At 34.1% G+C, this 22,357-nt stretch overlaps 1 protein-coding gene and 1 long non-coding RNA gene across 3 annotated transcripts in view; one reads left to right on the top strand and one right to left on the bottom strand.

Moving 5' to 3' along the window:
* LOC147486024 (uncharacterized) overlaps positions 1-22,357 on the top strand; it is a 49,339-nt gene that overhangs the window by 8,274 nt on the left and 18,708 nt on the right. The window lies entirely within an intron of this gene.
* Positions 5,923-15,285, bottom strand: LOC147486025 (uncharacterized). The gene is made up of 2 exons (XR_015203269.1): positions 15,151-15,285; positions 5,923-6,475 (listed from the first exon to the last, which is right to left on the bottom strand). It is a non-coding gene; the product is annotated as an uncharacterized LOC147486025 (long non-coding RNA).

Below are 22,357 nucleotides of genomic sequence, written 5' to 3'. Positions count from 1 at the left end.
TCTCTTATTCCAAAAAATTACAAAAGAGAACCTTAGAATACTCATTTTTAAGTATTTAACCTCATAATACTTATATCGTCAAATAAAATGAAGCACAAAAATTTTTTTTGTTGAAATCTTACATGTAGCTAGTAGAGTTATGCATCAAAATCGATTAAACAAATATATGGAAAGTCGAACCTATACTCCTTGCTAAGACATATTCTCATCCGTTCTAGATTCCAAATAGTTCTATCGGATCCTTGAGCACTAACTGATGATACACACCAAAGAAGTTAGCATCTTATCCAAAAACCTCTCACTCACACTTCAAAACAAATGTACATATGAAGTTTTGTTTTGGGGGTCCTCTTTCATTCAATTCCAATTCAATCCCGATAAATAGAATTATAAAATTCCTGAAAAAAAATATATCATTCAATTCAAATTAAGCATGACGTTAGCACAACGCCTTCAGGTTCAATGACATACACGTGATAAAACACTACTTGTTTTAGACATCAAAAGATCATGACTGCCATAATTATAATTAAGCTTACTAGCTAGATTACCCAAAAAAAAAAAAGCTTGTTAGCTAGTTGTGTCCCACGTGATAGAGTTTAAAGTCATGGGTTGATTAAAAATACACATAATCATAACGATTACATTAGTTAAAATTACAAATAATTACTGATTCAACCTACATATAACTCTGAAGTAAACCAATACTCTACAATTCTATAATGAAAACACTGAGTACATCAAAACATAGTAATTCGTGTTACCTTCTTGATTAAATCCAAGCATATATAGATATCGTTGATGTCCCTTCTTAATCCCTCGGGCAAATATTTGATTACTTCTATTTCATCTTCTCCACTTTTGTCGTTCAAAATGACGTACTTTATGTGTCAGGCGTGATAACAGTTCCCTTTGTTTCATATATCTTAGTGGTCTAGTTAACAGTAGAGAAGAGTCTTTCTATCTCGAAGCACTCTAAACATCCTGTTTAACAATGTGGAAACCCCACAACAAAATCGCCCACCTTAAACTTTGTCCTATCCCTATAAATTGAAAATAGAATAAACAGATGATCCTAATCTCTTTTGCGATCACCGTCCAAGACTTTTCCATTGGAGCCTTCTTCTCTAATTCCATATTCCATTGGAGACTCTTTCTCAGTGGTGCTTCAATATATTTGAGTTCGTTCTACTATATAACAAACAAAAATATTACTAATTGATTCTACTATATTACTAGAGATTATAGAAGTTTTAGAAGAAGTGAAATAGATGAGAGAGTTGTACTTTTAATAGGAAACAACCAATAGCCTTCCGGTCTCAAAATTGCACTTGCACTCAAATTGAAATTTAAGTGATCCACGTGACAAAACCAAGTACTGGGAAATTGCCACATAGGAAAGAAATTGTCCACCATACTTCAAATTTGCTTTAATATAGGGACGGTCTACTATCTATATACTAAAGTAGCACATTATATTTTAAGTTCGATCAATGAGATGAATAAAAGAAACAATCCATATAATAATTTTTTAATATATTTTTTAATTATTATGTATCAAAAAATTTTAACTCCAAAATATTTTAATGATTCAAGTTTTGATCAAAAGCGAAGAAGTTTTCTCAAAGAGAGAGGATTCATCAACTAACACTTCCTTTCAAACCATTCAAGCAGGGATTAAGATGGCTTAGTCTTCATTTTTTTAAAATTTCCTTGAACATCATGCCCAACCACTCTTTCCTGACAACAACTCCAATGATCTATGCTTCTCAAGTGGCGTAGTATCAGTATTCCTTTCAAACTATTTGGTTGCCATTGTTGCACACACTCATATACATTGAAACTTGCTAGGATTTCTTTTATCCCTTTTATAATCAAACTGCAATATATATTCACAATTAAAATAAACATAATAATGAATGAAATGAATGTGTGAAAGAAAAATGTAAGAAGAAATATCATGTTGGAAAAAATCAAAATGACAGTAAGATTGCTCAAAGATTTTGCAACTTAAGTGCGTCGACTATGGTATTATTTACATTAGTTCTCAAACACTTATTGATTTCAAACAAACTTGAGAAAATATTAAAACACGATGATTTGTGTCTCACAAAGCCTCACCATGTTTGATATGATGCACTCAAGTTTATTGTTGTGCTTAGGGGGCATTTGAATAGAAAGCCAAAAAGCCAGAAAGTAAGAAGCTTAAACTTTAGGCCAATAATGAAGAGATTGGAAGAGCGGGAGGTTGAATTGCCCTTTAAATTAAGTTGGCCGGGTATCCATGGATATATATATCGAAAGAAGCAGGAATGCATACAATTCAACCATCTCAAGCTAGCAATGCAAATACCGGTTTTTTATAAAAAGATTATAAGTAATGGATTGAGTACTCGTGGAGAAAAAAAAACAATCATGAAGAAGAAGGCAAAGAAAGGCATAACATTATAGGAGACATGAAAAACATGAATACCTGATGAAGAATAGCTGAGATTTAGTTGTCTTGCTTGCCAAAAAAATCAAACTGTGAATAAATGTTCACCTCCTGAACATTTGAGAATTTAAATTTTCCTAAGAGAGTTTGAACAGACAGAGACTTTATTGATGCTTGGTTGCCCATAGATATTGAGTCTCATCTCCACTGCTTTGAGTTCCTAGTACAAAATTGATCTCTTTGACACTCCTCCTATGTAGGTAAAAATTACATTTCCCTCGTGATTTATTGATATGTTGACTGTGCACAAAGTGTCTTTTAGCGAAAAATCTCAAGTCCAACTGTAGATTGAAAAGTTAAGATTAGATTACTTAAAACATAACCAATTAACTACAAAGGGAAAATTTACTTCCTCCGATCAATAGATCTACAAAAAGGAATACACATGCAATCATAAAAGAAATATGAAAAAGCTATATATATAATACCTTTAATTGGTATTAAAGAGATATAGTTTTCCAATCTCATTGACCTACGAACATGCAAATTAATATTTAAATAAATTCACATTTTCTATATCCTACTTAAAAAAAAATTCTTCGCCCGAAGGCCTAAAAGACCTCAAGTATATATAAAGACCGACTCTTTTTTTATGTTTGAACTTTGCAGATAACCAAATTTTTGGGTATAAATTAAAATGAGCTGTTGGAAAGTTATAGATCCATAAGAATTGAGCCATAACGGAAAAACATTTGTCGACCGTTGCACTACAATGCTTCAACTAAAAGATGCACATAGTTTTGTGTAATGAGCTGCATTGTGATAGTAGTTACTGTAGTTCATAAAGAAAAACAAACATACTAAACGCCAACATAGTATAAAAATAAATATCTAAAGGCAGCCCTATATATCACTCTTCAGCTATGGCTATTGAATTCATTGCTCTCAAAATCAACACCAACATGCAACCTTGCTCCACACTTCTCATTGTTCCCCCCTAAAGTGAATTGAATCTTCCTGCATCACCAAAGAATTTAATCGGTGAATGGTATGCTTCGATTCACAATAGGTCCAGAACGGACATGGCAAGCTGTGAGAACATTGAGAAGAAGGTTAACAGTGATGATGTAAGTGATACTAAAACATGATTAGTTACTTCATATAAAAAATTTAAAGAACCTAATGACATTAGATATGAATAGTACCTTATTAAATCAAGATTGTTCCAAGATCCATTTTCCTAAAGAATTCAGGAACTCCTCTCATGACTTATATTTGAAGTCCGTCAAAAGAAAATATACGGAATATGGCCTGAAACAAAAAGAAAAGGATAAAGAAAGAATACTAAAACCATTTTTATGTACCTTACCCAAACAATGCTTGGATGGCCATTTAACTGAGATGCATGCTAGCTATAGTGAAACATCTATATACCAAACAATGTTTGGATGGCCATTTAACTAAGATGCTAGCTATAGTTAAACATCTATATACGATAGTTTTTACTGTGTATGTATGTGTTAATTCTCCACAAAGCCTGATGTACCACGTGACATCCTATAAGCATTTTGATTAAAAAAAAATACGTTAATGTTAGTAAGCAATTGATCAACCCATAACCATATCTAGCTTATCAGTAAGCTTCAATTAAGAGTTCAGTTTAACCCCCAAATATCTTCCTTAACTACGTCAGGTCCATCATAACTTAATTAGTTCATTTCAACGATATTTGCAAATATCTGGTATGTATATAGCTATGTTACATGGACACGCCATATATATTTCACAAATAATCCATGCCGGACACACACAGACACATTTTGTATGTAATATACCTCAGTTTTTTTATATTTCGCTGTGTCAGACACTTCAAATTTGTGTCGGATACGGACACATCTGTCTGTGTCAATGTAACTTAGGTATATAACTGTCTTTATCCCAGGAATTCGGATAAGAGTTTAAAAAGAGCTGATTGTTGTTAAAGGAACCCAAAGCTCCTTCAGAAACAATGCCACTAATTAGAGAAATCAACCACATACTTGATGGGATAATTACAAAGAATAGTACATGTGCACATTATACCATGTTGCATTGTTGCATTGATCCCCTGATAAACCATATTACGGAGTAAAAGTTCTATAAATACGTTCTAAACCATTGGTGCTACTTGGTAGTAAGGTGATTTTCACCTCCAGTTGGAATCGAAACAAAAGCATCATATGCACTCATTATTGCATTGATCACCTCCTTTCGATAGGGTTTTCAAAAGCTTTCTCGTTATTAGACTTAAAGAGGAAAACTGCTTTTTTGGAGGAGGCTTTATACATAGAAATATTAATTGCAATCAACATGATCTCTGCCGGACTATCCCAAAGACCTCCCCCGACTGGGTTATCTAGAACTTTGATTTCAATTTGTTTAGGCAGGACACCGAAAGCTCCATTGTTCTTTGATGCATCCCATTCCACTTGTCATACTAAAACCATTCAAAGATTCATGCTCTACTGTTGAACCCTGCAAATCTTCTTTCATAAGCTGACCTATAATTCACATATCCATTTATTATTGTCACTCCAAGCTTAGCTTGAACAAAAACTGTTTTAAAAAAACTGACTTTCCAAATGTATTGTGCAGCATGGGGTGAAGAACTTGAGCAAACAAAAACAACCATGAGGTAAAGAACTCCTGCTGAGCAGGCTTGTTAGTATGAAGAATTTCAAGTTTTAGCCGCAGCAAGAATCTCTTGTACATTATAACTTATTAGTCTCATGATGCTGATTAAAAGCCAATAAAGCAATATAATGAAGGAATTGAAAAGAAGAAAATACCTAAGGCAATACACAAAAGAAATTCATTGAGACATGGAATTTTTAAAAAATTCTAATTTCGTTAATGCTACACTAAGAATGTCTGTTATAATAAAAATCCACTAAGAAAGGTGCTTATTATTAGAGTGGAGTGGGGATGTAAAATCCTAAAGTGCAGCCTAGGTGGAGGTGTAATCTTTTACTCCCCACTGGAGATGCTCCAAGCACTACACCAAAATGGATAATCTAGGGGACAATAAAAGAAACTTCCGACGCATCAGAAGCGCCATTTTCAATCACAAAAGTCGGCTCGTTTGAAAACAAATTTTGCGTTAAAACAAAAAAAAAGCCCACAACCAAATAAGAAAAGCCCAAAGGAAATAATAACAGCCCAAAACCAGATTTCCTCCACCCTCGTCCCCATTTCTCAAAAACAGAAAAAAAAGAGACCTCCACTCTCACTCTCTCTGGCGATTCCACCCAAAATGGAGTGGATTTGCTTTTATAAATGACCGATTACTACTATTAAACAGTGTTGAGCAACACTTTAATACTTTAATTGGAAGACAATATCGGTAGTACGAATTTATATGGGTGTAAAAAGACCAAATAATCATTTTTAATAGTATTTAAGTGTTTGATTTAATTATTCATTTAGGGGTATTATGTGTAAGAAAAATATCCAGATGAATTTAAGAGTCCAAATTAGTTATAGGAGATGCTACTTGTGCTAGTAGAGATATACAGCCAATAGGCAGTGTCTGTGATTGACTAAGGTGCGCCCAGCGCAGCTAGATGTAGTTTTCAGAACACGAAAAATGCAAACAATCTCAACAATCACGAGTGGTCGAGTGTTTGTTGAGGATATACACATATATAGCTACACAAGGATCCACAATACTCAAGAACCTGCTTCAGCATATGGCATATCTTAACGACCCTTCACCAAAAAAATTATATCTTAAAGGACCGCTTAAACAGTGTAGATCCTCACAAGTCACAACCTTCTGTATCTTGGCACGACAAATTGGGCAGCCCCAGGAGTTAACTTCGATATTGCTCAAACAAGACATGCATCCAGGCATATGACCACAAGGGATGCAAGCCCCCTCTATTGGAGCATCCAAACATATCGCACATGATGAAAGTCTGCCCTGGTGAGTTGCACTTTTACTCGGCCCAGCTTCAGGCACACCCTCTTTATTCTGCTGAATGACCACAGTGCCTGCTTGAGCTTATCAACAATCAACAAAATGACAGCAAATCAAAACCTTAAAGTAAAACTTGACCACTTCACAAATTCAACTCTTCTATGAGAATATATTCATCTTTTTTTTTTTGGCAATAGGCAGACCGCTACAAGTATTAATGAACAAAATGAGTGTGCATTGTCTCTATCATATCATTCTACACGATAGAGTGTATCTTACAATCAAGAGGGGTACAAAATGAACTAGCTTATCTTCAGTAGAGTTGTAAAGGGATGCCAAGTAGTCCACAGCTTGATTCGACATGACTCTAGAAAGACTATACTTACTCTTTAATCACGTTTCAGATTAAAAGTTCGTATATGACTCAGAGAAAAGCTTACTATAACACCCCTATTTTTATTTTTATTTTAATTTAATATATATAAAATTAAATAATAATAATAGATAAAAAAAAAAGAGGATAAACATTAGAAAGAGATAAAGTAAAGAGGATAAACCCCATTCCCTATTTTTAAGGGGTTTATGAAAAAAAAGGGTTTTATACAGGAGTTCACAGGTTGAGTTTAATTTACACACAGAAAATAAAATAAAAATAAAGTTTTTCACTTAAAGGAGAAAGAAGGATTCTTGCTGGAAATCTACTGATTGATAGCTGCCGGAGCGTATCACGAGTGAGTAATCATTCTTTTCTATACCCATATTTAGTGTATGATTGGATGTTCTTAAAATCTATAAATTTGAGTAGTTAGCCTATTGATTTTTTTTTATATGGATTCTAAGGGATTTTTGTATATGATATGCAATAGGTATGTTGTTAGTGAACTTAAAGTGAATTGGGAATTTAATATATTGGTGTTGGTCTACTGTGGAAGTACTTACAAATTCTTGTACGTGGGTAAATGAATTGGAGTTTGGCCTATCATTGATCATTAGATTTATATTGATGTTTGTATTTTCTACCCCTCTTGCTTGTAAATAGTGGACTGATCTTGAAAGAGTTCTAAACAAATTGATGTTGCGCATACGTTGAGTTCATTGTTTTGGTGTCATTAGTATGAATTTAAATACTTAAGATTTTTTTTGGTAAATGTTAAATACCGATTCATTCGGGAGAGTTGTTGTCGATTACATTTGCCTCAATTTAGAGCTGGGATAGTGTATACCTCTTTTTTATGAGGACTTCGTCTAAACATCAAAGGATAAGTTCAACGAGTCCTTAGTCTGTATGCATCAAGTCTCTAATTGAATGTGTATGTGAAAAGTTATGATGTCGATAAGTTACACAGTTGGAAATCTGTCTTCAGAAAATCAGGATCTATGTCTGTTTTGGAACCGTATTTTCACTTAGTTAGAATCAGATTCAGACTCTCACCGAAACATGAAAGAGTGAGTTTTCTGAGTCTTCTTTCCAACCTAATCGCCCTCGTTGCATTCCGAGATTTGTGGATATGGTTACGGTGTTTGGAAGTTGGCACGTCAGAATTTTCTGATTTCAGAAATCCGGTCTGTGCCTGGTTTGGAATCGAGTTTTCACATAGTTAAGGTCAGATTCAACCTCTCGCCAAAACATGAAAAAATAATTTTTATGTGTCTGCTTTCCAACCCAATTGGCCTCGTCGCATTCCGAGGTCTGTGGTGATATATATAAGGTCTGGAAGTTTTGTTGACAGAAAACAGTGCGTCAGAAATCAGTTTCTGCGCACTGTGTTCAAGTCCAGTTTTAAAATAGTTAGGGTGAGAGTTAGAATTTTTATAAAACATAAAAAAATAAGATTTGGAAGTCTGATTTCTATTCCAATCGGCCTCATCGCATTCCAAGGCCCATGGATTTAATTATGGTGTTTGGAAGTTTGACTGGCACAAAACAGTGCGTTAGAAATCAGTTTCTGCGCACTGTGTTCGAGCTTAGTTATCGAACATTTAGAATGAAATTGAGTATTTTTGTAAAACATAAGAAAGTAAGTTCTGTTTGTTATATTTTCAACGCAAAAAGCCTCGATGCATTTGGACACCTGTGGAAAGTGTTGTGTCATTCGGAAGATAGTCCGTCAGAAATCTAGTTTGCTGAAAAATTAGGATTTTTACCGTTTTGAACTTAAGGTTTCTTCTAGATGGGCTAAGGTTGGGACTTTGAGTTCTACATGAAAAAGTATGTCTACATACCCTAGTTTCTAAATAATTAAGTTACATATCATTTGGATGAATGTAGGAAAATTATAGCATTGACTATGTGGCTGGTAAGAACTACGAAGGCTTGATTCCAATCTTGAAAGATTTGGATACGTAGGCAGCTTTGAGCAAAAGTGCAGCCACTACACTACACTATATCTATAATATATATATTAGTTTGTGTGATAACTATATGATTGTGTTAGAAATTACTGTTGTTTTGAGACTACATAAATATATATGTGTGAAATAGAAGTTGTATATGAATATAGACTTTAATATATGTGGATCTGTTTTAAACATTAGTGTGTGTGGACTTGAATTTGGGCTAATGAACTATTTGTTTACGATATTGTGTTTATGAGTGTGGTTATGTAAATTGTATTTGTTTGATTATAAGTCTATTTACATTCAATGATATTTAAGTGATTGATTTGCCTTGTCGCGCGAAAATGACTCTCTGCATGTGTGGTCTGTTTTGACATGAGTAATATTAGTATAATTATAAGTGATAATAATGTTTTAATGTGTCGCCCACATCTTTAGAACTCTCTACGCCTCAGGATTTGGTAATGAGATATTATGACTTGTGATGTCATGTGATAGATGGGTATTCATTGAATGTGCCATGAATGACCCAGGTATTCAATGAATGACCCAATAGTTTGGACTGCCCTAGAGAGGAACTAAGGTATTCGCCTTGCGGGTTGGTCGTATTCCTTGAATGTACGGGAATGTAGGGTTGGGTATTTCTTGAATGTTGCGGGAATGACTCAGGGCATTCATTAAATGTGCCATGAATGACCCGTTAGTGTTATGATGGGTATTCCTTGAATATGGCGGGAATGACCCAAGGTATTCATTGAATGTGCCATGAATGACCTGAGATTTTATGGCCAAAGAGGCTTTGATTATGTGTATGGAAAGCCCAGAAATGGCTGTGATATAGTGATACTCGGTGGGAGAGAGGCACACGTGTATGTGTGATTTGGCAAATGTGTGGAGTGCAAATCGTGGAGTAGGAACTAAAGGTTGGGTTGAGTCTGTTTATAAATGAGTCAACAAGATAATTAATAAGCAAAGTGAAATTTTGATTTTACGTATGAGTAAGTTAGTGCCTATAAATATTTATGTATTATGATGTATATGCTTTCTTACAAAGAAATATAGAGGTGGTTTGTGTGAGGTTATGAATGTGAAGTGTGACTGGGAATAATATTATTGAATGCTTGTGATCTTTTCTGTGATTGTGGATGACTCTAAAATGATATGTTATTATGAAAGCATTAATGACTTGTAATGGTCTGAGATATATAGTTACGCACTTGGAAATTTTATGACATAATGATGTCATGTGAATGATTACCCTTGATATAGGTGGTATGATAAGTAGTTTTCCCCGAATATGCGAGACGAACTATGTTGTATTAATTAAACTTCAATGTCTTAAATGAGGTTTGATTATGAATGAAAATTTGACTGGCTGAGATAAATTTTTTTATAGTGCTGTCTAACTCTGTTTTTGCAGGAGGCTAGGATCTGTTAATCTTTTATGCAGGGACGTAAATATCCTACCCTGAGACGACGTGCTGGCTTAAAGGTAATGTGTATCAAACCAATATTTAATTAAGTTATCATATTTGTATGTAATAAGTGGTATTTCTGTTGTGAGTTATTTTGGAAATGTATATTGGGATTGAAATCTTACTTAGGAAGAAACTACACGCCGTTTTGGAAAACAGAACTTTATTGTCTTCCAAGTTGAAATGGTTAGTAATGTTATATTTATTAATTTGAAAGATTATTATATATATTTTGTTGTTAGTCTACTCATACAAGTAAATTCAATTTGCTGACCCATGTTTGCTTTGTTTTGCAACGTGGGTGTGTTCTTGGGTACATAGATGGTGGAATGCAGCAGATGAAGACGCTTGATTGGGATTCACTCTTGGAGTCTTACTGGTATAAGTTTTATGAAGTATAAAGTCTTGATTTGAAACAGATGTAATAGAGTGGTTTAGTAAATTCTTGAATTTGTACATTAAGAGTTGTTCGTTTGGTTGTAATTTGATCTCATATTTTAATATCGTGGTTGTTAATGGGTTAGTAGGGTTTTGTTTCATCCTGGATTTTCAGAAGATGGAATAGGGTGTGGATAATTCCCTATTTTAAATTTTCTGGAAATTTGGGGTGTGACAGTTTGGTATCAGAGCTTAGGTTAGCCTAGAATGAGAAGGTCTAGGTGATCCTCGGATTGTGGTAATGGGTAGTAGGAGTGTTTTTGTGGTGTTAAGTTTTCTTGTTTTCAAGTTTGTTTGTTCCCATTTTGGATTTTGGTCTTCTGCAATTTCGTATAAAGTGGAGTTTCTCATTACATGGTTTTATTTTAATTATGTCCACTTGTAAGGTTATACATTAGTGTATATATGTATTCTTTTTAAGGTGTGTATACTTGAGTATACACTTATATCTCATCTCTGATATTTGTTTACTATGACCTTTAGGTGCAAGCTATAAATAACGTGTTTAATTAATTTTGATGGCATGTTTTAGATTATTTCTTGAAGCTTAGTTGTTGGGATATAATCTCTTAACTCTAGACTCTTTGAAGAATTATCGTTTGGTGTAGTGTTTGTTTGGTTAATTTACGTTCTTTCCTAGAATCTCGGGACGAGATTCCTTTAAGGTGTGTATATTATAACACCCCTATTTTTCTTTTTTTTAATTAAATATATATAAAATTAAATAATAATAATAATAATAGATAAAAAAAAAAAAGGATAAACATTAGAAAGAGATAAGGTAAAAAGGATAAACCCCATTCCCTATTTTTAAGGGGTTTTTGAAAAAAATAGTGGTTTTATACAGGAGTTCACACGTAAAGTTTAATTTACACACAAAAAATAAAATAAAAATAGAGTTTTTCACATAAAGGAGAAGGAAGGATTCTTGCTGGAAATCTACTGATAGATAGCTGCCGGAGCGTATCACGAGTGAGTAATCATTCTTTTCTATACCCATTTTTAGTGTATGATTGGATGTTCTTAAAATCTATAAATTTGAGTAGTTAGCCTATTAATTTTTTTTTATATGGATTCTAAGGAATTTTTGTATATGATATGCAATAGGTATGTTATTAGTGAACTTAAAGTGAATTGGGAATTTAATATATTGGTGTTGGTCTACTGTGGAAGTAATTACAAATTCTTGTACGTGGGTAAATGAATTGGAGTTTGGCCTATCATTGATCATTAGATTTATATTGATGTTTGTATTTTCTACCCCTCTTGCTTGTAAATAGTGGACTGATCTTGAAAGAGTTCTAAACAAATTGATGTTGCACATACGTTGAGTTCATTGTTTTGGTGTCATTAGTATGGATTTAAATTCTTAAGAGTTTTTTTTGGTAAATGTTAAATACCGATTTGTTCGGGAGAGTTGTTGTCAATTACATTTGCCTCAATTTAGAGCTGGGATAGTGTATACCTCTTTTTTATGAGGACTTCGTCTAAACATCAAAGGATAAGTTCAATGAGTCTTTAGTCTGTATGCATCAAGTCTCTAATTGAATGTGTATGTGAAAAGTTATGACGTCGATAAGTTACACAGTTGGAAATCTGTCTTTAGAAAATCAGGATCTATGTCTGTTTTGGAACCGTATTTTCACCTAGTTAGAATCAGATTCAGACTCTCACCGAAACATGAAAGAGTGAGTTTTCTGAGTCTTCTTTCCAACCCAATCGACCTCGTTGCATTCCGAGATTTGTGGATATGGTTACGGTGTTCGGAAGTTGGCACGTCAGAATTTTCTGATTTCAGAAATCCGGTCTGTGCCTGGTTTGGAATCGAGTTTTCACATAGTTAGGTTCAGATTCAAACTCTCGCCAAAACATGAAAAAATAATTTTTATGTGTCTGCTTTCCAACCCAATTGGCCTCGTTGCATTCCGAGGTCTGTGGTGATAGATATAAGGTCTGGAAGTTTGGTTGACAGAAAACAGTGCGTCAGAAATCAGTTTCTGCGCACTGTGTTCAAGTCCAGTTTTAAAATAGTTAGGGTGAGAGTTAGAATTTTTATAAAACATAAAAAAATAAGATTTGGAAGTCTGCTTTCTATTCCAATTGGCCTCATCGCATTCCAAGGCCCATGGATTTAATTATGGTGTTTGGAAGTTTGACTGGCACAAAACAGTGCGTTAGAAATCAGTTTCTGCGCACTGTGTTCAAGCTTAGTTATCGAACATTTAGAATGAAATTGAGTATTTTTGTAAAACATAAGAAAGTAAGTTCTGTGTGTTAGATTTTCAACGCAAAAATCCTAAATGCATTTGGACACCTGTGGAAAGTGTTGTGTCATTCGGAAGATAGTCCGTCAGAAATCTAGTTTGCTGAAAAATTAGGATTTTTACCGTTTTCAACTTAACTTTTCTTCTAGATGGGCTGAGGTTGGGACTTTGAGTTCTACATGAAAAAGTATGTCTACATACCCTAGTTTCTAAATAATTAAGTTACATATCATTTGGATGAATGTAGGAAAATTATAGCATTGACTATGTGGCTGGTAATAACTACGAAGGCTTGATTCCAATCTTGAAAGATTTGGATACGTAGGCAGCTTTGAGCAAAAGTGCAGCCACTACACTACACTATATCTATAATATATATATTAGTTTGTGTGATAACTAAATGATTGTGTTAGAAATTACTGTTGTTTTGAGACTACATAAATATATATGTGTGAAATAGAAGTTGTATATGAATATAGACTTTAATATATGTGGATCTGTTTTAAACATTAGTGTGTGTGGACTTGAATTTGGGCTAATGAACTATTTGTTTACGATATTGTGTTTATGAGTGTGGTTATGTAAATTGTATTTGTTTGATTATAAGTCTATTTACATTCAATGATATTTAAGTGATTGATTTGCCTTGTCGTGCGAAAATGACTCTCTGCATGTGTGGTCTGTTTTGACATGAGTAATGCTAGTATAATTATAAGTGATAATAATGTTTTAATGTGTAGCCATCTTTAGAACTCTCTCATACTCGGATTTGGTAATGAGATATTATGATTTGTGATGTCATGTGATAGATGGGTATTCATTGAATGTGCCATGAATGACCCGTTAGTGTTATGATGGGTATTCCTTGAATGTGGCGGGAATGACCCAAGGTATTCATTGAATGTGCCATGAATGACCTGAGATTTTATGGCCAAAGAGGCTGTGATTATGTGTATGGAAAGCCCAGAGATGGCTGTGATATGGTGATACTCGGTGGGAGAGAGGCACACGTGTATGTGTGATTTGGCAAATGTGTGAAGTGCAAATCGTGGAGTAGGAACTAAAGGTTGGGTTGAGTCTGTTTATAAATGAGTCAACAAGATAATTAATAAGCAAAGTAAAATATTGATTTTACGTATGAGTGAGTTAGTGCCTATGATTATTTATGTATTATGATGTATATGCTTTCTTACAAAGAAATATAGAGGTGGTTTGTGTGAGGTTATGAATGTGAAGTGTGACTGGGAATAATATTATTGAATGCTTGTGATCTTTTCTGTGATTGTGGATGACTCTAAAATGATATGTTATTATGAAAGCATTAATGACTTGTAATGGTCTGAGATATATAGTTACGCACTTGGAAATTTTATGACATAATGATGTCATGTGAATGATTACCCTTGATATAGGTGGTATGATAAGTAGTTTTCCCCGAATATGTGAGACGAACTATGTTGTATTAATTAGACTTCAATGTCTTAAATGAGGTTTGATTATGAATGAAAATTTGACCGGCCGAGATAAATTTTTTATAGTCTTTATCTAACTCTGTTTTTTGGGGAGGCTAGGATCTGTTAATCTTTTATGCGAGGGGCGTAAATATCCTACCCCGGAGGACGCGTCTTTGGCTTAAAAGGTAATGTGTATCAAACCAATATTTAATTAAGTTATCATATTTGTATGTAATAAGTGGTATTTCTGTTGTGAGTTATTTTGGAAATGTATATTGGGATTGAAATCTTACTTAGGAAGAAACTACACGCCGTTTTGGAAAACAGAACTTTATTGTCTTCCAAGTTGAAATGGTTAGTAATGTTATATTTATTAACTTGAAAGATTATTATATATATATTTTGTTGTTAGTCTACTCATACCAGTAAATTCAATTTGCTGACCCATGTTTGCTTTGTTTTGCAACGTGGGTGTGTTCTTGGGAACATAGATGGTGGAATGGAGCGGATGAAGACGCTTGATTGGGATTCGCTCTTGGAGTCTTACTGGTATAAGTTTTATGAAGTATAAAGTCTTGATTTGAAACAGATGTAATAGAGTAGTTTAGTAAATTCTTGAATTTGTACATTAAAAGTTGTTCGTTTGGTTGTAATTTGATCTCATATTTTAATATCGTGGTTGTTAATGGGTTATTAGGGTTTTGTTTCATCCTTGATTTTCAGAAGATGGAATAGGGTGTGGATAATTCCCTATTTTGAATTTTCTGGAAATTTGGGGTGTGACACTTACCTTCCACAACCTTAGTAACATCTACCTCTACTCCAACAATCAAAGTATCACCCACAAGAAACCCTCTACTAGGGTCACACAGCTTATTGAGAGGAAATGACGTGAATCCCCAATCACTCTCTTGTGCATTAAATGTGTGTTGGGTGTCTACATGAAGATTAAAGACTCAATTTGTCAAAGACAAGGCTGGTAATGTTACTGTAGATGATAATAAGTTGTATATTACGTGATTTCACAAAAAAAATATATGTAAATGAGCCAAGCTAGGTAGGAAACAATAAGCATTGCAAACTCACAATTAGCAAACTCAGATGTATGTAGTAGCTAATAAAAAACGTCGGCCGATTACTAAATTAACATTTTATTCTAGCCAATTTTCATTCACCAACTACATAATTATAGAAGGGTAAATAACTAAATATACCCGTCTGAGTTTTTGGAAAAAAAGATCTTGGGGGGAAATTCAAACCGTATTGCGGTGTATTTTCTTGTACACTTGATTAACCATCGACAAACTGAATGGGCATTTGTACTCCAACCACAAGGCAAATCAGGTGCATGTGAATAATCTACATTGTTCCCCTTTTGGATAAATCAACACTTTCGCCTATCAAAACACAAAATTGTTGTCGAGACTAAAAAGAGATTATATCAAATAGCTATAGTATAAGCCTAAAGAAATCGAACAAAGGGCAGCAGTTACTAGTTAGTATACCATTTATAACCACCGACTTGAAAAGACTCGAATAATGCTTCTTGATGCTCAACCTAGAGAAGTTTCTAATTGTCCAAGTGAATGTTGATGATGGTAGATCAACGGCCGGATGATTTTTCGCGTGGTACCACTGCACTCTTGACCTATGATAATCAACAACAAACCAAAAGCGTTGAAAACTCATCTAGCTTTATAGAAAACCCGAACACGGTAATTTGAAAAGATAAAGATCAACAAACAAATCTTCATCAACTCACAAACCGAGCTCTTACGCACAAAAGAAAAGAATCATATTTGAATTATAATTGCAATGAGAGATGCATATATGAATCAACATAAACTTACCTTCCCCAACCTTAGGGACGGTGACCTCTGCTGGATAGCTTAAGTATCATTCACAGGAAAACTTCGACCAATTTCACAACTTCAATATTTTGGTTCGAATCAAAGTTCAATCTGAATCAAGAAAAGCTTACCTTGAGAAAAAAACCTACCTCTGCCTCGACAATTAACGTATCATTCAAAAAGAAACCCTTTCCCGGGGGTCCCTTGGCTCACCGAGAAAATGAAGGGCGTGAATCCCCAATCAGAAATGAAGGACATTAAATTGGTGTTTTGTGTTTGCAAAAGAGTAAGGACTCAACTTATTACGGATACATTATGGTCTAATCCATAAACTTTCATAAGAGAATTCATGATAGATGAGATCATTGAATCTAAAACTTCGGTAAAAGATCATAGAATTGAAACCTTTTCTCCGCGATTGTACCGCCTATTCCCTTGATTAACCACTGACAAACCATAGTTGGCAAATATACTCCAACCTTGAGATAAACTAGTTGAATCAGCAACATCTAGGTACACTGACAAAAATATTTACGTGGTTCCCCTTGGGGAACAGCTGCAGCCGCCTATCCAACGACCACATATAATTAATCAATCATTTAAAAACCAAGTGATCATCAAAAACACAAAAGAGAAATATATATGAGCATGCATACCATTTATAACCGTTAATCTTTAGATATATATTATAGCTATACCATCTTGGCTCTATTTTTCAAGGCTCCACAGAGTCTCCAACTTTTTGTAAACTCTAATACTAATTACGAAAAAAAAAAAAAAATCCAAATCCTTATATATATATTATAGTTATACTCTCACCAATCTATTTTTTGGATCACTCACGAGACTCAGTTTTTTCTAAACTCTATTATTAAATATGAAAAAGTAAGATATAAATAAAGAAACAATCCCATCTAGAGTTTCAAAGTCTCCAACTTTTCCTAAACAATATAGCTAATTACGGGGAAAAAAAAAAAATGCAAAAACAATATTTTCAACCAAAAAACGATTTTCCTAAAACCCTTACATACAAAGAATAGTTTCCACACTAATCTCGGTGAAGTTTAACATAACAAAGTTTCTTTCTAGAAAATGATAATGAAACTATGAAAGAACAAAGGAAAAAATGAATTGAGTTGCTTTCGAACATTTACTTTATGCATTTGTTAACCACACATGTGGTTGGGAAAAAAAAAAAAAAAAAAACTAATCATAAAATAAATAATAGTGTACACCCAAAACAAATAAAAGTGTATTGTATGCACTATATATATGGGCCTAACAAATAAAGTTGGATAAATTTGAGGTGTCATCCACTTGTGGGATTTAGACATTTAGTCATAGTTAAATATTTCATAAACCATAGGCCATAATAATTCTGACATATTCTAATTAAATATATGAATTTTATAATTTCTAATTTTAGCGAGAATAATGAGATTGATTAAAAAACAGACGTTGGCTTAAATAAATTATATAACTATTGATTTAGTTAAAGTGGGCGTTGGGCTTAAATAAATTATATACCAAACCAAACCAAAACAAATTACATGTGGAAAATTAAATTATACTGAAAAATAACATCACAAAATATATAATAACAAACAAAAAAAAAAAAAAAAACCAATAATGACAAATATTTTAAAATATATATAATACAGCATGAAACTAACGTCAAAAAACAATTAACGAGAAACATAAAACTAGATGCATTTAACCTCAAATAATATTTAATGGGAAATCGAAAATTGGATGCATATGCAAGCATTAAACTAATCTTAAAAATTAATTAATGGACAATCAGAATATTGATACAACTGCATTAAACTAACCTCAAAGAATAATTAATGGGAAATCAAAACTTGGATGCAAATACATCGAACTAACACCAAAAAATAATTGTCGGAAAATTGGAAACTGAATGCAAATGCATTGAACTAACCCTTAGAGATTAAATTAATGGGAAATCGGAAACTGGATGCAACTGTATTGAACTCACCTAAAAAAAACTATAAATTTGAAACATGATGCAAATGTGTGAAACTAATCTTTAAAAATAATTAACGGGAAATCGGAAACCGGATGCAACTACACTGAACTAATTTCAAAAAATAAATTGGATGCAAATGCATTGAACTAACCTCAAGAAATAATTAACGAAAAATCGAAAACTGGATGCAAATTCATTGAACTAACCTCAAACAATAATTAACGGGAAATCAGAAACTAGATGCAAATGCAACCTCATCGAATAATAAATGAGGAATCGGAAATTGGATGCAAATGTATTAAACTAATCTAAAAAAATAATTAACGGGATATCAGAAACTGGATGCAAATGCATTAAACTGAGCTCGAAGAATAATTAGTAGGAAATTGGAATTGGATGCAAATGCATTAAATTAACTGCAAAGAATAATTAACAAGGAATCGGAAACTGGATGCAACTGCATTAAACTAACCTCAAAAAATAAATAACATAAAATTAGAAACTGGATGCAAATGCATTGAACTAACCTCAAAATATAGTTGTGTTATATGTTGTGGGAATGTCTCGATAAGTATAGTTTTGCATTTAAAACATTGTTTATCTTATCTTTTTTCGTATAATTCGGAACACCTTGCTATTCAAGTAGCTTTAATATGAATTTCGTCTTATTAGATAATTTCACAAAACTTCAATCAAACTTCTATTATTAAACAACAAATGAAGTTGAAGGGTTTTATCAATGGTGAGTTATTATTTTTTTTAATAGAGAGTATGTGGGGTTTTCATGTTATAAGAAATTTGGATGAGTGATCAATATAATATTTGTATATAATAGTTATGCATATATAGTTGGATATATTTTTCAGAAAATTAATATGACAGGACCAGTTTGTAGATAATCTTTGAAGATCCCACATAGTGAGTTAGGTATATAATTTAAAGAATAATTAACGGGAAATCGGGAACTGGATAATCTTTGATGATACCATATAGTAAATCAAGTATAATTTATTTTTATGTCATGTTTGCAAGGACACTACAGATGCATAAGTAGAAAGTTGGTATTACACACCACATTGGATAATTAAAAGGAAATCGAAAACTGGATGCAACTACATTAAACTAAAATCATATATTAACTAACAGGCCGGAAAATTAGAAATTGGATGCAATATCCTTGATGAATATTTAACGGAAAATCAGAAACTGGATGCAAATGTATTGAAATAACCTCAAAGAATAATTAACTAGAAATCGGAAACCGGATGTAACTATATCGAACTACCCTGAAAGCATAAATAACCGGAAATTGGAAGCTAGATGCGAACTAACTTCGAAAAATAATTAACGGAAATCCCAACCGGATCACAGAGATGTATTAAACTAACCTCGAAGAGTAATTATCGGAAAATTGGAACCTTGATGCAAATGCAATTAACTAATCTCAAAGAGTAATTAACGAAACATTGAAAACTAGATAGAACTGTACTGAATTAACCTTAATGACTAATGGGAAATTGTAAACTTGGTGCAACTGCACTGAACTAACCTCAAAGAATAATTAACGGGAAATCAAAAACTTGATACAATTACATTGAATTAACCTCAAAGAATAATTAACGGAAAATCAAAAACTTGATACAACTACATCGAATTAACCTCAAAGAATAATTAATGGTAAATCGGAAACTAGATCCAACTACGATGAACTAGCCTCAAAGAATAATTAACGTAAAATCGGAAACTTGATGCAAATGTATTGAACTAACCTCGAAACATAATTGTATTATATATAGGGAGAATATAATATCTCGACAAATATAGTTTTGCATTTTAAGTAGTGTTTATTATAATTATTTTATTATGATTGGGAATGTCTTGCTATTTAAATAGCTTCAATATCATCTTCGCCACATTGGGCATTCTCACAAAATTTCAATCAAACTTCTATTATTAAACATAACAACAAAAATAAATCGATGGGTTTTACCAAAGTTTGGTGTTTTCTTTTGATAGAGAGTGGTGCAAGAAATTTGAACAAGTGATTAATATAATTTCCATATCTCATAGCTATTAATAGTTGCTAATATTTTTTAAAATAATTTAATATAACGACACCTGTTCGTAGGACGGGTTCGGAAGCTAGTTACATAAATATCGGAATAAAGCTTCTTGGTGTTCAACTTTGAGAAGTTCAACTCTGGTAAAAGTGAATTTGGGATGCACATATATAAAGTACACACGTAGACATACACATCAAATTACTGTTCAAACAAATTATTAAGAACCTGCAGATTGGATACAGAAGCCCATGATTAAGTACTATCCGCGGTGCTCCACCCAAGATCTTTGCTCCCATTCTCCACACATCTCTCTTCTCTGTAGAGGCAACACCATGGGAAACAAGACATTTATCAAGCAAAACTCACAAAAATAAAAGAAATACATAAGCCAAGAAACGAGAGGATGCAAAATATAAAGTTGGATGAACGGACACTGAAACGAATAGACACAATATCCGTGTCCTCGAGGTACTTCGGGCGACCCAATGACAAAAAACAAACTTCCAATCGCCAAAATAATGAGTTCTAAATTTAGATTTTCATCTCATCAAACAACGAGAAAAGGCAATTTTCACGATGAATTAAAGCGAAGTTACCAAATAATGTGATATAGATGTATCTTTACTTTATATTGAGTGACTCAAACTAAGATGAAATAAGATGGTCTCTAATCAACTGCGGTGCGGGGAGAAAAGTGCTTGAGAGACTCCTCATCCGGGACAAGCAATTTCTTCTTTATCGCACCTTAGCCCGAATTTAAAGTCTCACCCTCATAAATGACAAGAAAGAATGGTTCAACAAATCCTGAACCACCGATTGAAATATGAAAAGATTCCAAACATTCAAGAGGTTGAATTTGTGAGGGTGCAAGCATTGCCATTCATCAACTGCACAAGTACCAATTGGACTTGAATGCGTATTAATATCTAAACTTACCATCCGATTAGAGATGTCTTTGGTGAAATGATAAACATGAATTAGGCGATCATGAGCACTGTGAGGGAGTGATATCCCCCTTTAGGAATATCAGGCGCGTACTCAGCACGGTGGAAATGTCACACCGACCAGTGGAACCAGATCGCGTCTACAAGCTAAGAGAACGTTCCGGCCGATTGTTCGCCCCGACGCGCAGAAACCGGCTATAACGTGACTCAGCTTACCTTCTAGAAGCAATCATGAACAAAGAGGCACATGCACGAATCACTGCCACCAGCTACTGACCACTGCCGCAAGCTACTTGCCCAGACTACTAATCTCCATCATCACAATAGGACCTATAAAGATAGCTTCGTCGCGCTCCTTGATCTAGACCCCATGTAGGTGATACACTTTACACGTGGTGGGCGAGGATTCATTCTCAACATCTATAAATACCCTCCTATGAACTCGCCCGGACTGATTCTTCTCTCCCTCACGAATCAAGAGCAAGATCGTTAAGGCGATTAAATCCTAAGCCGAACTCGGTCCCAATAATAACCCTTTCCAGTTCCCATCCAACTGTATTTGTAAAGGAAAGCTGAATCATGCCTTTACATTGGCGCCGTCTGTGGTCTCGATTACTTGAGACATCATCTTCATACAAACTAAAAGAACCAAACACCAAAAACCAACTATCTCAAGCCCATGAAGCATGGCAAGCCTCGAAGCTCAAGTTCAAGGCCTCGCAAACCAGTTAGGCTTAACCAACGAGAGCATTTCCTTGCTCAGGCAAGAAAATGCTGCTCTTCGTGCACAAGTTGACGCTCAACAACAGCCAGTTGGTAACGTCGCTGAGAACGGCATTAACGGTTAATCAGTAGATTAATGAGTTGTCGCGAACGGACCCGAGCCAGCGCGATGCGAAGACGCGTCCCAGATCGTCCAGAAAATGCTTAAGACATACCGCACCTCCCCGTTCACCACAGAGGTACTTAGTAAACCCTCTCTTCAGGATTTTGTCCAACCACGTTTCCCAATGTACGATAGCAGCACATTCCCCTGCCAACATGTTGCCCGCTACATTCAAAGCCTGGCCCTTTACAGCTCCCCGGAGTTTGACCATCTTCACTGTCGACTCTTTCCCGCCAGCCTCAAAGATGGCCCACTTGATTGGTT

Source organism: Coptis chinensis, chromosome 7 (assembly GCF_015680905.1).
Source record: "Coptis chinensis isolate HL-2020 chromosome 7, ASM1568090v1, whole genome shotgun sequence".
Classification (NCBI taxonomy): domain Eukaryota; kingdom Viridiplantae; phylum Streptophyta; class Magnoliopsida; order Ranunculales; family Ranunculaceae; genus Coptis; species Coptis chinensis.
This window is presented reverse-complemented; position numbering and strand designations above follow the sequence as displayed.